We start from the raw sequence: 15,539 nt of genomic DNA on the forward strand, positions 1-15,539 counted from the left end.
TCTGTCCAGTAATATGCCTCTTTTCAACTAACACTGTCCATCTTTCAAATGTCTTAAATGGTGTTTCTTTGGCCTGGAACTTACCTAGTAGGCTAGACTGTCCGGCCAGTGAGCTCCAGGGAAGCTGTCTTTCTCTGTGGCACTGGCACTGGAATCAGAGGCATGCTGCCTGCCATGTGTAGTTTGTAAAAACCATGGGCTCTGGTGGTGGACCACAGACAGATCCTTGTGTGTGCAAGGCAGTGCTTTACCCTCTGAGCTGTCTTACTGGCCCCCAGTTCCTGAATGTCACAAATATCAATTTCCTGTTCCGCTCATTCTCCTCTACCTCAGAGTTCTTGGCTTCAGTTCTGTTCCTTCCAGGCAGCCCTCCATCTAAGATGTCCGGTTCTTTCTCCGGGAGGCAGCTCCGTGGAACATCTTCACTACAGTGCTGGCTCTCCCGTCATCCAGCTTCTCTTCAGGAAAAAGAGTCACTATGATTCAGGTCCAGGGGCTGTTGGTAACTTCCATGAGCTCAGAACGGAGCTAAGCTAACTAATCTCAGGCCATGGATTCTGGAGGGGAATTTCCTGCTAGTCAGTAACGGACAGCTACAGACATTTCCAGAGACAGTAGTCCAACGGAACTAAGGAAAATTCTGGATGAGGTTCCTAGGGCTAGTGGTACATCAGTTCTTGCCAGCCAAGGATGTAGGAGAGTTTGCCGTCCTCTATTTGGCCAAAGGCAGATGCAGCCTTCGGAGGAGACCTTGTTAACAGGGCAGTGGTTCAGAATGGGTTAACCAAACATCCAAGAAGTTTTTCTATTCTTTTCTCCGGGGTTTCTTTGTAATTTTGACCTTAAAAAGAGAAAAGAAATGATTTAGAAAATTTTATAAAAATGAAACACACATTTTGAAGTCTTCATACTGGTGTGTGCTAGTAAATGTTTAATTAAGGGCTGAGGGGGAGATGTGTGGTTTCTGGTACTGGCCAGTTTTTGTTGTATAATTGCTTTAATGGAGCCTGAACAACTCACTAAAACAGAGCTGGGGAGAAGAATGCAGAATCAACTCTGGAAGCTGATAGGAGCAGAGTGTAGCATGCCATGGCCCTTGGGTTAGGCACTTTACGGGAGGCAGTGAGGAGCCTGGCAGCAGGCAGGTCTCTGCATGTCTGCTCTCTCTCTCTGCCTGTGCCTTCTCCTTTGAAATACCAGCAACCAGCATGTAACTCTTAATAATTGAATTCAAATCTTACATAGTTTACCAGAACCCAAACCTATGCCCAGATAGTTAGAAAGGGGAAAGGACTCTATAAAAATAAGTATACTTCTGGATGTTTATCCCATATCATCTTAGCACAAATCACCTACAGTTTGAAACCATCAATAACAAATGCCAGCCAAGTGCTGTAGTAGTTGCCAACAATCCCAGTATTTGAGAATATGGCCCAGGGATTACTTGAATTTAGGAATTCAATATCAGTCTGAACTACAAAAAATTGGAGAGGGGTTTGGATTTGTAGTTCAGTGGCCGAATGCTTGCCTACTGTGCATGAGGCTCTGGGTTTATCCCTTAATGCAGTGGTCACGATGACAGTGGTGGTGGTGGTGGTGGTAGGCTATTTATTAAGTACCTATCTGGTAGCAGATAACTTACATGTATTAACTCATTTAATATTTACTATAACTATAGAAAGGAGGCATGGTTAGTAGGAGAAATCAATAGATCAGACAATTGTTAGGAATATTTTTAATAAAACACATAGAATAGCCACAGCCAGTTTGAGATAGTTAAATAGCCTTTACTAAGTGTCTACTATGGACCTGATGTTTCCAATAATTCTCCAGTGAGGTTTTATGGTCTATTTTACAGTTAGGAAAATAGAGGACTTAGAGTTGGAGAAATAGCTTAGCAGTTAAGATCCATCCTGCTCTTGCAGAGGACCAGAGTTTGGCTCCCAGCATTTATGTTGGAAGGCACCCAACCACCTACAACTCAGGCTCCAGGGGATCCTACACCTCTCTGGCCTGTGGGGGGTGCTTACATGCATGACCACCTAACCACATACATCTATAAATATACATATAGATAGAAATAAATAATAAAATAAATGTTTGAATGACAGCAGAGCTCAGACTGGGGATCTCTAGATGCCAACAGGCTCAGGAGATGAATTTGGAACCGAATTCAATTTCTTATATTTGCTATTCGAATTCAATATTGTCTCCTTGTAGCGGCTTGGATGCGAATGACCCCCATAGTCTCATATGTTTGAGTGTTTGGTTCCCAGGTGCTGGAACTGTTTGCGAAGTGTCGTCGTCCTTTGTTGGAGGAAGTGTGGCACTGAGTGTAGGCTTTGAGGTTCCACGAGATGCACACTATTCCTGGTGTCTTCTCTGCCACCTGCTTGTAGTTCAAGATGTGAGCTCTTAGATTTTCCTACTGCCATGACTTTGCTCCACCATTGAGGGCTCTACTGCTCTGAAGCTGTAGTCCTAGTTACATACTTTCTTTTATAAATTACCTTGGTCATCGTGTTTTACCACAGAGATAGAGAAGTAACTGACACATCCCCTTGACAATTATTCTTAAACCACACAGAGTTCTGTTGGAATTACAGGGTTAGAGAAAGTCTTTTAGACAAAGAATGCATAGTCTTTTGTTGGAGGCTCCTAGCATCAAATCCTAGATCTGGGTACATAACCTGAAGTAACTGTAGAAGCCAGAAAAGTAAACCAGGGTCCTTGCTAGGATAGGAGAGTGGGGGAAGCAATAGAGAGGGAAATGGGAGGATACAGGAGGTTTGATAGGGGACTAGGAAAGGGAGGAGATTTAGGGAGGAGGAGGGTGTTAAATACAGGAGAAGCAGGGAGGCAGGTGTATAGGGAACAGAAGTAGGGAACAGTAAGGTGAAAAAGCCACAAGGAAACCACACTACTAGTTACCTGAAAGGCAGCGTGTAATGCATATAATTCTGTGTGTAAATACACATATATAGTTTAAATGAAACGTTTCCGTCTGAGTTGACAATGCTCTCCCTCCAAGAGCCAAAGACCACTGAATAAAAACTCCAACACCAGACATAAGAAGCCCTCTTCTGAGTTTTTGGCCCAGGCTGTTCAAGAGACCCTTAAAACATACAGCCTATTGCTGTTGCCCTTCATTATCTCCTGTCCATCCACCCAGAGATAGGTTCTATTGCTGAAGATACCATCCCGAAAGCATACATACAAGTAACACAATATGGGCTAAACAGGTGATATTTTGAAATATACGTGTGTATATATATACATTACATATATGCATGCAACAAAAATTAGTGAAAAAAAAGAGGCCATCCATGCGAAGAAGAGTGGCTTATATAAAAATAAAAGAAGGGAGGAAGAGAGAGAGATATTGATTTTCAGATTTCAGGAGAATTTTGATTGCCTCTTGAAGTGGAAATAAGGGTTCCTTGGAAAGTCGGTTGGATGGTGTTTTGCTGGGGCAGACACATGAAGGAACATTTAGGTGATGTGGACACAGGTTTGAAAGGCTAAGGCAGACTCATGAAGGAAAGTTTTGCTGAAACAGACACAGGAAAGAGGATGTTCTGCTAAAGCAAGCATGTAAAAGGACACGTGATGAAAGATTCTTTGCTAACAACAATCTATTGGCCTTCCTTACACTGTGTAGTTGAGCACATTTGTCAGGACCCCATAGAGAGAAACACACCAATAAACTTCTGGTGGTGTGCTGCAGTTTCTGTCTGCTTCTGAAGACTCAGGCTGATTGGATGCACCCATGCTGAGGCAAGGCACGTGGAGGACACGTGATGTTTGGAGGGTATAAATAGGACTCGGTGGAGTGATGGAGACAGGGCTTGGTTTGCTGGCACAGCTAGCTATGCAACACTTGTAGGTCTCCTACCTTTGCTGATCTTCGCTTCCCCGAGAGAGCCACAGCTGAGAACTTCTCCTGATGTCCCTCTGGGTCCCTCCTGCTGACTCCAGCTGAGACTGAGGCCCAGCTGTCTCTACTAGGTCATGCCACCACTGTTGCTATCCTGATTCTACCAAACTGGACTATTGGTGTATGAGTGAGGTGTTTTTGAATGGATTGAGCTGCCACTCCCTACTAACCTGTAAAGTAAACTCCTGATATCCAGACAACACAGACAGGACTTACTCCAAAGAACATTTCCAAACAGATTCACTTCCCTGGATCCTTTCTTTACCACTTCCATTTCCTCTGTGGGTGGTGGGCTACAAGGGAGGTTGAAGTGTTTAAGAACCATCGTTAAAAGTAAGGTTTGAAAAAAAAAATAGTTACAGCCTCTTTTGGTTTAAAAGTCCTCTCTCTCTCTCTCTCTCTCTCTCTCTCTCTCCTCTTTCTCTCATTGGAAAGATGTAATTTACACCTTTCATTGTGAGGTTGTCTGAACTGAGCCACACAGTGGTGTTCTTATGTAGACAAAACTCCTGGAGTTTAGAAACAGGAAGGACTAAAATCTCCCTCTTTAAAGTAAAATAAAGCTTACCCAGTGGGGGACTTCCTTAACCCTGCAAACCCTGACATGTGTTAGGTAGTCAGGAAAGAATAATAAAATTCCCCCAGGAAGAGGTTTCACAAATGGCTGTGGTTAAAATGTGGTAGCCATAGGTCTGATTTCCACCCCACTCTTCTCAGCTCCTGCAGGGCTGGTCTCTGGTTTCCCTGGCCGAGACAGATCTGCACTGCTGCAGGAAGTGAAGCCTTCAGAACAGACTAGAGGCAGCTCTGAGTCTGCCAAGCACACAACCAGGATCCCTTAGAGTGGGTGCGTCCCATAGATCTGTGCAAGAATTCTAGGCTGTTCCTTTAATCACCCAGGAAGGGCGCCCCTATTCCCCCCACTTGGAGGAAGCTCTGACCATCGGTCAGCACCACGTGATAATGGGGAAAGGGAGAGGGTGCCATGCAATGGGAAGCAACGAGGAACCACGGAGAATACAGGACTGTAGTAGGTAGCTTTAAACAAGGACGAGATGCATTCAGTTGAAGGCAAAGACACAAGGGAGCTGTGTACGCACTTCATTATGTCGCTGCAGTGCAGAGTCTTTAAGACATTTGATTCAGCCGCCGGCAAGGAAGAGGAGTCTGGAAGATTCTGGTTTGTGGCATACTTTAATTTATAGATTTATACCTGTCGCATGTGGTAGCTAAACCATGGCCAAGGGAGACACACGGGGATTAAAAGAGCCAGGTACTTTCAAATAGTGTGGTAGTTTACATATTACATTACAGCACGCCGGTTCTGTTCCGCTGTCGTACAATATACGCATTCCTAAGACTCACCGGGCTATGCAAAATTGCACAATAAAACCACAGGGCTTACAGAGAAATGGGCCATGGGTGCAGTACCAGGGGACTTTGTCAGTGAAATGAAAACAAAAACAGGAATCTAGTAAAAGGGCTAGTACAGGGCTGAACATGTTAAATCATTTAGAATATATAAATGCTACAATAAACGCGGCATTTTATTGTGAACAAAGACCTAGAACTTATGTATGAAGTGGATACCCACAGGGTGGCAGAGTATGAGTGGAGTTGAAGTGGGGAGGAAGGCTTCAACATTTTCAGCTTTTTTCTCCATCCTTGATACAGGCTTTTTGATACATACATTTGCCATGGGTACCCTCTTCACCAAATTTGAAAACGTGGTCTTTAGCTAACTTTTGTTTGTATCCCTGCTTGAAAGTTGTTTAATGCCTTTCTGATTTACTCCCAGAGCTCCATCCAACAGCTAAAGCCACTGGAAAATGACGTGATGTTTGAGACTACCAAACCAGCCACTCATACCAAAGTTGCTAGGTCTGCAGAATTTGGCAACATCTACGACTGTAAACAGAAAGCGCTTTATCTCTGTGAGAGAGCGGCCTTCCTGTTTCCACTGTGCGGTTTTCAGCCTCATCCATGTTCATTCTATCCCTCTGTTTCTTCCTTTTGAGACAAGATCTCACTATGATATAGTGTGGTACAGACTAGCCTCAAACTCAACATATCTCCTACTGCATTCTCCTGAGGGCTGGGATTACTCGTGTGTGCTACCCGAAGGGTCTACACTTCTACTTAGGACTATTCTTACTGATTTGCTAGCACTTGGAGTTATTACACACACACACACACACACACACACACACACACACACACACATTATACTTAACATATAATATTATATCTATATATCTATATATCTACATATCTACATATCTACATATATCTACATATATACATGATGCCATTGTTGGGATGTGCTCTCCTAAATTCATGTTATTGGAGGGTAGTGATGATGGAACTTTGGATCTAATGGGGACTGTTTAGGCTATAAGATCTCTACCTTCATAAAAACATGTGTGTGTGTGTGTGTGTGTGTTCATAAAAGTGAAAGGCTAGCGAAACCTAACCCTGTAGGATAGCACACTTGGTTAGGCTAATTATGAAAATTAGGATAATGTACCCTCAAAGCCACGGGGAGATATGTACATTTTGTGAATTCTGACAAGTTTTTTTTTTTTTAAAAACCTTTTGAGATTTTCTGTATTAACTTTCCCCCCATAGATAAAGTATATTATGCTGAAACGTATATTATGCTGAAATTTCCCCTTATATTATAATCTAACTGGAATGAACTCTCATTTTCTTTCTTTCTGTTTATCTTGTTTTAGTTGGGTTTTGTTGTTGTTGTTGTTGTTGTTGTTGTTGTTTGAGACAGAGTTTCTCTGTATAGTCCTGGCTGTCCTGAAATTCAGTCTGTAGGCCAGACTGGCCTTAAACTTGTAGATTTGCCTGCCTCTGCCTCCCAAGTGCTGGAATCAAGGGTGTGCACCACCACCCGCCAGCCCTTAAATCTTCTAACAAGTGTGACAGCTGATGTATACAGCACCCTCGCTCATCTTCAGCTCTTTGTTCAGGCTAATCCCAGGTTGGGTCTGGGAGAACTAACAACCCTGAGATACAGAGGGGAAAGCCGAAGGGTGTAGCACGGTCAACCTGTTGGAAGCCTGGACCGACCAGAGAGCAGCTTCAGGTTCCTCCATATCCTAGTTGCTGAAACTAGTTCTACCACCTTTGGAAATCGGTGAGCCAGAAAGATTTCTTCCTTCTCCATAAGGGATTTGCGTAATATAAGATTTCAGGAAATGCAGGGCTGACTGAGCAGAGTTTAAGTTTTGTCATTTTTAATATTTATTTATTTATTTATTTATTTTGAAGCTAGCTTGAAACTCCCAGTGTAGACCAGACCAGCTTGGAACTCACAGAGATCTGCTTACCTGTGCCTCATGAGTGCTCAGATTAAAGGAGTCCACAGTGTCTGGGCTATTTTTTTTAATATTTATCTTTTTATTGATACTTAAAATATTAAAAAAAAAAAAAAAACCTAGCTGGGCTGGGTGCACATGTCCACCTACCCCTACCTCTTGGGAGGTTGAAGCAAGAAAACTGCACCTTCCAGGCCAGCCTGGAATGCAGAGTGTTTACTGTCTCAACTCTTGCCCCCCAAGCCATCAACAGTGGGAACACACACCCATACCGTAATGGATACCATGTAAGGTTTCAATGCATATGTTTTGATTACAAATTAAACACTTTCAGGCAGGCAGGACAAGATAAAGGGAGATGTTTCTTCATCCCTGTCCCCCTAGTGTTGGATGGGAAGGTCTCAGTCCAGGCAGGAGGAATCTTTATAAAGGGGGGGGGGGGTTGACTCCGTTTGTTCCCATTTAGATTCTGTGTGCTTTTTTGTTTGTTTTGTTTTTCGAGACAGGGTTTCTCTGTAGCCCTGGCTGTCCTGGAACTCACTTTGTAGACCAGGCTGGCCTCGAACTCAGAAATCCACCTGCCTCTGCCTCCTAAGTGCTGGGATTAAAGGCATGCGCCACCACCCGGGCTGGTTCTGTGTGTTCTAAAGACAGCCTCCTGCACTGCCATTGTGACAGCCTTCATGATAATGGCTGTTACCATCCGGATTGCAGACTCCCTGGGTAGAAGTGAGTCCTTTCTCTGGTCCTACACTTTGTTTCAGAACTCCAGCTGACAACAGGGATGTCCCTAACCATGCTCCAATTGTGTTTCAGTGGCATCTCTATTCAGCGAGCGTCCCAGCTGCAGAGAATCCCTGCCTAAGTCTTTCATCCACTCCCCTGGGATCTGTTGAGGGCCCATCAGTACCAGGTTAGCTTCTCTCAGTCAGGGTTGCGGGAAGTTTAGCTGCCCCGGTCATTTTCCTACTTACTGGAAACCTGAAAAACTCGTCAATGACCTTCCCATGACCTGGGGTAGCAATTTCTCAACCTGTCGTTGCCTGTCACATTTGAGAGGAGGGCGGGATTAATTCTCTTCCATGGGTGTCTTTGTGCTTGGCTGAGCCCGAGGTCTCCTTCCATCCCTTCCACTCTCCCTCCCTCTTTTTCCTAGTTCTTCCTCATTTCTTTCCACATTCATGCCCTGGGACCTGTTCTACAAATATCCGAGGAGAAGAGAAAGAACAAACTAAACAGAGTGTTCTAAACGCTACAGGGTTTGTTTTGGTTTAATTTCATGAATGAGGCTATTGAACCGAGCAGCCGAGCAGCCGTGTCTCCTCTCTAACCTGTGCTTTTCGGGTCCTGTTTCCAGGTGCGGCGGAAAATCTGAGGCACCTTGGCTAGGAGCCCATGGTGAAACCCGGCTTTGGCTCCTGTCTCCCCATCCTCTATGAGCAGTGGCAGCTACAGCTGCTGGAGTGGGAGCTGCAGCAGTGGGGCGTGGCCTGCAGGGCTGTTGGAGTCCATCGCACACTGATGGAAAGGAAGCGGAACCTTCACTCAAGTTGGCCAAGCACAGAAACCACCAAGCAGGAAAAATGTGGGCGGGGCCGGGAGGAGAAGGTGGAGAGAGGTCTCAGGGTGTTGGGTTTTGAAACCTTCTGTCTTGACTGAGGCCCAGGCTCTCAGCACAGGGTCCCTGACACATGGCTGAGGAATTCCCAGTGGCCTTGGATGACATTTCAGTTCATTTCTCTGAGTCACACTTTCGGAGGGTTTCTCTTTTCTCACCAGAGGCAAGCGGGGGGGGGGGGGGGGGGGGAATGGGGTCGTTTGTGTTATTAGTAGGAGAGTTAAAGACATGAAAGAATGGAAAGAAAGGGTGTTAAGAAGGGAGAAATGATCTGGAAGTAGGGCCGGAAGAAGTGGTCACTGTAGTAACCAGTGGATAGATGAACAACCCAGACAGACTTCGCCCTTCTGCCTCTTACTGTGGTGGCAGAGCAAGACTTGGAGCTGTTGGGCTTGCCTTTCCATCACAAATACTCATCGAGTACCTTCCATGGTCCTTTCTGTTCCGGTTACTAGAGATACGAGGCAGAGTCGTTTGCAGAATGTCCTGCCCTTGTGAGGGTTGCTTCAATGGAGGAGAAACTCACTGAGCAGAGCAACAGTGGTCAAATGGAGCCTTTGATCCAAACTCTTTTGAGTTTTTAACCTAGATCTGAGATTTAACAGAATGCTCAGGGCCCAGGTGCTGCAAACATCCTCTGCTGGAGAGGTGGGTGCGTAGGAAAAGGCCACGCCCATTAGTGGCGCCCGGGCTTCTGTAGCTCAGCATCAACCACAGGGTCTTAACTTGGAACTGCACAATCCCCCATGGTGACACCTCCTCTCTCCCAAAAGGGTGGGCAGGATGTGGAGCTGACAGGGAAAGAAGGGGTCTTTTAGTGTTCCTTGTCCCTTTGGGCACTCTAAAGGTCATCTAGGTTAAAAGTCCTCATCACGGGGCTGGAGAGATGCTTAGCAGCCAAGAAGACTGGCTGCTTTTCCACAGGACCCGGGTTCAATTGTCTGCATCCACGTGGCAGACACAATTGTCTGCAACTCCAGTCTCAAGGGTTCTGATGCCCTCTTCTGGTCCCCACAGGTAACACATGTGTCAGCAGGACTTAGAGGCAAACCATAAAAATACATAAAAATAAATAAACGAAATAAAAAGAGGTAGTTAAAAAAAATCCTCATCGTGTAAATTCTAGACTCCAAAAGTGTGTCTAGAGCCAGGAAAATCCACATCCTAGATCCAATAGGATTTCAAATTTCCGGCAGAGAAACAGAGAGAACACCGTTGACAGATGAGCTTCACTGCGGCTTGGCTTGGATTAATGAATCTGGGGCTGTTTCTTACAAAAGCACCATTGGCAGCCAAAAAAGCATTAATTTGGAAAGGGAAGGAAGGCCATACTGAGGAGCAGCTGAGAGCCAAGGACCCAGAAGCAGAGCTCTGGAGTTCATGCTGGGCTTGCCTTTAAGTAGCTTTGCTGAAGCTGGCACTACAAGCTGAGCAATGGAGACCAGAATGCCTGGAGCCCTTGGGGAAGGTCTCACCCAAGCTCAGAGCAAGCACTGCTAAGGAGGAGGGCAACATGAAAAGACGGGAGGAAACCAGTGCTAAAGGTATGAACTATAGCATGCAGCTAGGATCCCAGCATCTCACAGAACTTTAGAGCCCACCAGAGTGAGGGGCTGAGATGCCTCTCTAGTGCTGGAGGGAGTATAGCCCCCTGCTTAGCTAACCTTTTGATGAGGGTTCAGGCAGGGCCAACACTCACTGACACCCTTCCCCCCAACACTCACCCTGGCCATCTGTCTGCTCTCTAAAGCTCACCGTCTGGCTGGGTCCTCAGGGCCCTGTTCCCCTAACTGACCTCCAAGTGACTTCCACTCACTAGTCCTCTGAGGGACAGGCAGCCTCCGAGCAAAAACCATGGCAATAAGGAAGGAGGGAGAGGAGAGACAGGAGTGGAGGAAGGAGAAAAGAAATGTGGAGGGAGATGGCTAATAACATTATTTCATTGCTTATCCCTGTAATGTTGCTATTGTTACAAATCATAAATATCAGATATGCAGGAGATCTGATATGAGACCCCCAAAGGGGTTACAACCCACAGGTTAAGACCCACTGGTCTAGCACTGCCTTTAAAAGCCAAACGGCCAGGAAGGCAGAGCCCCCCCAGTCCTCTCTGACACCTCCCACCCGCTTTCTTCATCCTGCCTACATCTCAGCTAACCTGGTTCTCCAAGTGCTGCTGACACTCCTTGATTCCCCTCCCCCTCCCTGTCAATCACTAGTGGAGAGATGGCTCAATTCACCTCCATGGCTGCTGGGAAGATCTCAGTTACTCTTTCAAAGGCTTCTCTCCATACACCCGAGACACCTACAGAACCTGTAGTGGTCGGGCCAGACCTTTGATGGCTGTACAGTAAGTTAGACTTTCACATGCACTCGCATGTCTATGCACATTTATGAAGGGTAAGAGGAGTGTTTAGCCACAGTTCCAACAAAGGGGTTTTGGATTTCACACATCAGGGGCTAGGAAAAGTGCTGGTAAGTGGTCATCCAAAAATAGGAACTAAGGCAGACCGGTGATTAAATATTCATAGAGAAAACCTGCCATACACAATGTGGCCTATGTATGCCTCTTTACCTGGACATGAAATAAACTGTTTTCATTATTATTTTTTGCTTAAAACGAGAAGTAGAACATGCAATGTACTTATGGTCCAGGCCAGTCCCTAGGTCTGTGGCCTTCAGGATGAGCGATTGAGAGACCTTGGCAGGTGTGATAGATACTGCCTTACTAGGGATCAGCTGAATTCTATTAACATAAGTAGGAGTTATTTGCCATTCGAACAAATTGGTTCATTATCCACGTGATATTTAAGAAAAGCTAATGCAGAAATTATAATCCCATCCCGAAATCAATCTGTGGAAAAGTATGCATGATAGCCATGAAACAAAATTCTGCCCGGGATGTTTCTGAGACTGCTAAGGATGCACACGGGCTGACAGAGGACACTTGGACCTTCTCAGACTCAAGCCAACCACCCAGGTTCCCAATGGCTTCTCAAGGCTTAGAAGCATTAGAAGCACGGAGGAGAGCAGCCGGAGGGAGGCTCAGGCAGCCCTCTCATTCTTAGTCTTCTCTCTGTGGCAGCCAATCCCTTTGAAACATTTCCAGGGAGCTCCTTGGGAGGCAGATGTGCTACACTGTGACTTGGACCCTTGATCTTGATGACACTGAATGAATCCAGTCTGTGTATTTGCCACTGAACAAATGGAGCTTGGTGGGGCCGTCTGTACTTCTGCACGCTTTTGCTTGTCAATGGTGTCTTCCTTCCCCATCCTTCCTCTAGAGTGCACCATGAACAAGCAGCCCTGCAGGCATTATTTGTGCTTGACTGGGACCACTTGATCTTACCTAGGGAAGGCTGCCAGCCTTCCCTGACAGAAGCGATGGCACTGGGAGAAAGAAAAAAAGAAAAGAAATTGGGCAATAGTCTTGTGTACTCTCAGCCCTACCATAGATGGTCTTTTGCAGGAAACTAATCAACAGGATCAAAAGAAGCTAGTTTCTCGTACACATAGGGGGACGGCAGATGAACTGGGCACTGTTGTTTCACACCCTGTGCCAGTCATTGTCAACCACAGAGTAAGTCATAACACATTACGAGGATTATAGTTTATGGAAAGATTCTTTATTTTTGGCAGGACACTACACACCTTCACTTTTTAAATTGTCCTTTCCAAACCTAGGGCTCGCCCTTCCTTCCTTCCTTCCTTCCTTCCTTCCTTCCTTCCTTCCTTCCTTCCTTCCTCCCTCCCTCCCTCCCTCTCTCCCTCCCTCCTCTCTCTCTCCCTTTCTTTCCTTCCTTCTTTCTCTTCCTTCTTTTCTTTCTTCCTTTCTTCCTCTCTCTTTCTTTAGATTTCTTTTCGCCCCCAAAGAACTGTATCTCATTGTTTTGCTTCACACAAGCTTGCCAGCCAACTCCCAATTCCCCTCAGCCTTTTCTTAAGCAGAAATCATATATACATAATTAACTATTGCATCACATAGGGTTAAAATGAACCCACTGTGTATTGGCCCTTCAACAATCCTGCTTTTCCTCTGAAAATGGTTCATTCCTTAAGGCTGGCTTAGAGGGAGGAAAACCTCTCACATCATATTTTTCTTGCTTTCCAGGCTGATCTGGAAGGTGACGATAGGTCGTGAGCCATAGCCTCTGCAAGGATGTTACAACCCTAGAGCCCAGGGGAAGGTGCAGATGTGTTTGGAATGTAACAAAAGGGAACAATTGCCAGTGTGCATTGCACAGGACCCTGAGGGTTTTGGTTTTTTTCTAAACTCTTTATTCAAACCTAGAGCACACACAGTCCTGTTAGCTACTCAGATATTTTCTGCTATTTCTGCTAAAGTGAATTAAAACAGAGGGCTAAGTAGTCAAGGATTACTCCCTCCTCTCCCCTCCTAGCTTAGTGGTTAAGAGCTGTGGTAATGCCTAACTCATTTCCTAACGGCCTCCTGGTTTTCTCCATACCTCCCAGGAAAGCAATGCATGTTCCTATCTCACACAGCTCTGCAGAGTAAAGAAAACCCTTGCCTTCCTGGGTTGTCACCGAGAATGGGAACATCAATGGAGTCCCAGGGGTTTCCTCCCAGCTCCACTTTAGAGAACCTTAGCAAGCAGAGGTCCAGGTAAGTGCTACCTGTAACAAGTATTAATCATTATCATGGACGTGCCTTGTGGGTCTCTGCTCTGAGTGTTGACAAGGCAGTGTAGAATTCCTGGCTATGAGGAGGTAGGACCATGAGCAGAGTAGCTTTGAGAGAGGCAGGGGAGGGAGGGAAGGAGAAGGAGAGGGAATGGAAGAGAGAGAAAGAGAGAGAGAGAAAGAGAGAGAGAGAGAGAGAGAGAGAGAGAGAGAGAGAGAGAGAAAGAGAGAGAGAGAGCAAGCAAATGTCATGAGAATTTCGGGTGAGAAAATCTGTGTAATTCCTATTATACCCATTTCCCAGATGAAGAAATAGAGGCCCTGGAATGCTAGAACTGTTAAAGCTGTGACTAGACCCAGGACATGAAAACCATTCTAGGATTCCTCTACTAAGTGTGGCCTGAAGATTTCTCTGTCCATGAGTGAAATGCAAGCTAACTTGTAGAAACAGATTGTAACTTGCTGTCATAACAGGAGGAGCACTCCCAGTCACAAACCACCAAATGTTCAAAATGTCTTCAAGCAGACAGTGGCTATCTGTAAGCCACGGGTCTATCTTTGTATCACACTTCCATTTTTCCTGTCACTTGGCTTGTGTGGTGGCACATGGAGCGCGGAGCACTTTGAACGATTTCGGGCCAGCCTCACGTCCCTGATTCAGAATGGCCAGTTGAAATCCACTAAGCTAGATTTGTTGTGACTCGACCTTTAACCTCTCTCTGAGCTCTATTTATTGTGCTCAGCCTGTCCTCAGTTGCCCAAGGTCCTCCTGTCCGCATCCTCCAAGAAAGCAAGAATCCCCTGCCTTCCTCACACACCACAGTCACTCCTGGGCCTGTGCTGCCTCCTGTGGTCTCCTAGAAGAGAGGCTGCTCACTGTAAGATGATTGGACTGGGTGGTATCAAATTTTCTTTCCTACCAGCCCATTCTTGCTACCTTCTCTTTCCTGTAGAATGCTTTTTTTTTTTTTTTTTTTGAAAAGCAAACTTAGTAACTGGGAGGACACCTAGACAAATCATCCACGTGGCTGCTCTACTAGGTTGTTCTTTGAAAGCAGGAACAGGGAGGGACAGGTTGAGAAGGTGAGGGAAAGTGGCACTGTGGGGGACAGACAGACAGACAGACAGACACTTCTGTAGGGTGGGGTCTTAGGCCAGGTTCTCAGGAAAGAGGCTTAACGCAGAGGACCATCCAGATCAATACTCGGAACAGAGTTAAGGAGTCAAAACTCAGCTAAGCTAAGGATTGATCAGCAGAGGGCCTACCTAGCCCTTCGGAGTTTGCTTGCCTTGAGGAACAGGGGCCAGGTCTTCCCAGCTCTGCAGTAGTCCTGGTCATTGAGAGCAGATTGCTACTAGAGAATCTGACCGTAGACTAGGTGATGTCTGCCAGCCATTCCTGGAAAGAGACTTGACTGAGTGCCTTTACATACCTAGTATGACAACAGACAGAATGAGATCTCTGCCTACAGTGGAGTCTAGGTAGAGTACCACGGCAGCCACTATAGAGAGGGAAGCAGGTGACGCCTTGGGAGCCTGGCGCAGCAGGCTAACAGTAGGCTAAACAGTAAGGCAGGAGCCGGGAGCTTTTCAGACATTAATAGGAAGAGACTCTAAGAATAAGGTTCTAATGGGAAATCCACTTCCCTCCCTTTAAAAACTGTATTTTATTATACACATCTGGTACATCTGGTACCCTAGGAGGGTGCTGGTCCCCCTGGAACTGGAGTTACAGATGGTTGTGATCCTCCGTGTGGGTGCTGAGAATTAGATTCAGGTCCCCTAGAAAAGTAGGCAGTACTCTTAACTGCTAAACCATCTCTTCAGCCTATCTCTTAATCTAGCTCTTAAGCCTGCAAATGAAAAAGCAAGCAACACCTCAAGAGAACTCAAGAAGACTAGAACTTGTATCTACTTCATTTAGACCTCGGCCGGTCTTCAGACCCGGAAGCATGGTGTCATGTAAGGGACTGGGCTAGCATTTCCCACAATATGCTCAGTAAGCCTGACATGT

At 45.8% G+C, this 15,539-nt stretch overlaps 2 long non-coding RNA genes across 3 annotated transcripts in view; both read left to right on the top strand.

The window, feature by feature from the left end:
* The first annotated feature begins 4,853 nt into the window (after positions 1 to 4,853).
* Gm33929 lies at positions 4,854 to 8,879 on the top strand. Of its 2 annotated transcripts, none has more exons than XR_001780532.2 (3): positions 4,854 to 5,117; positions 8,083 to 8,179; positions 8,624 to 8,879. It is a non-coding gene; the product is annotated as a predicted gene, 33929 (long non-coding RNA). The 2 variants fall into 2 exon arrangements; XR_381681.3 differs by lacking the exon at positions 4,854 to 5,117 and adding an exon at positions 7,842 to 7,995.
* Positions 8,880 to 10,108: 1,229 nt separating this feature from the next.
* Gm34080 overlaps positions 10,109 to 15,539 on the top strand; it is a 52,587-nt gene continuing 47,156 nt past the window's right edge. Inside the window, exons 1-2 of the long non-coding RNA XR_381684.3 lie at positions 10,109 to 10,428; positions 13,358 to 13,508. This is a non-coding gene — a long non-coding RNA (predicted gene, 34080). The remainder of the gene's footprint in view (positions 10,429 to 13,357; positions 13,509 to 15,539) is intronic.

Source organism: Mus musculus, chromosome 12 (assembly GCF_000001635.26).
Source record: "Mus musculus strain C57BL/6J chromosome 12, GRCm38.p6 C57BL/6J".
In the NCBI taxonomy this organism is placed as follows: domain Eukaryota; kingdom Metazoa; phylum Chordata; class Mammalia; order Rodentia; family Muridae; genus Mus; species Mus musculus.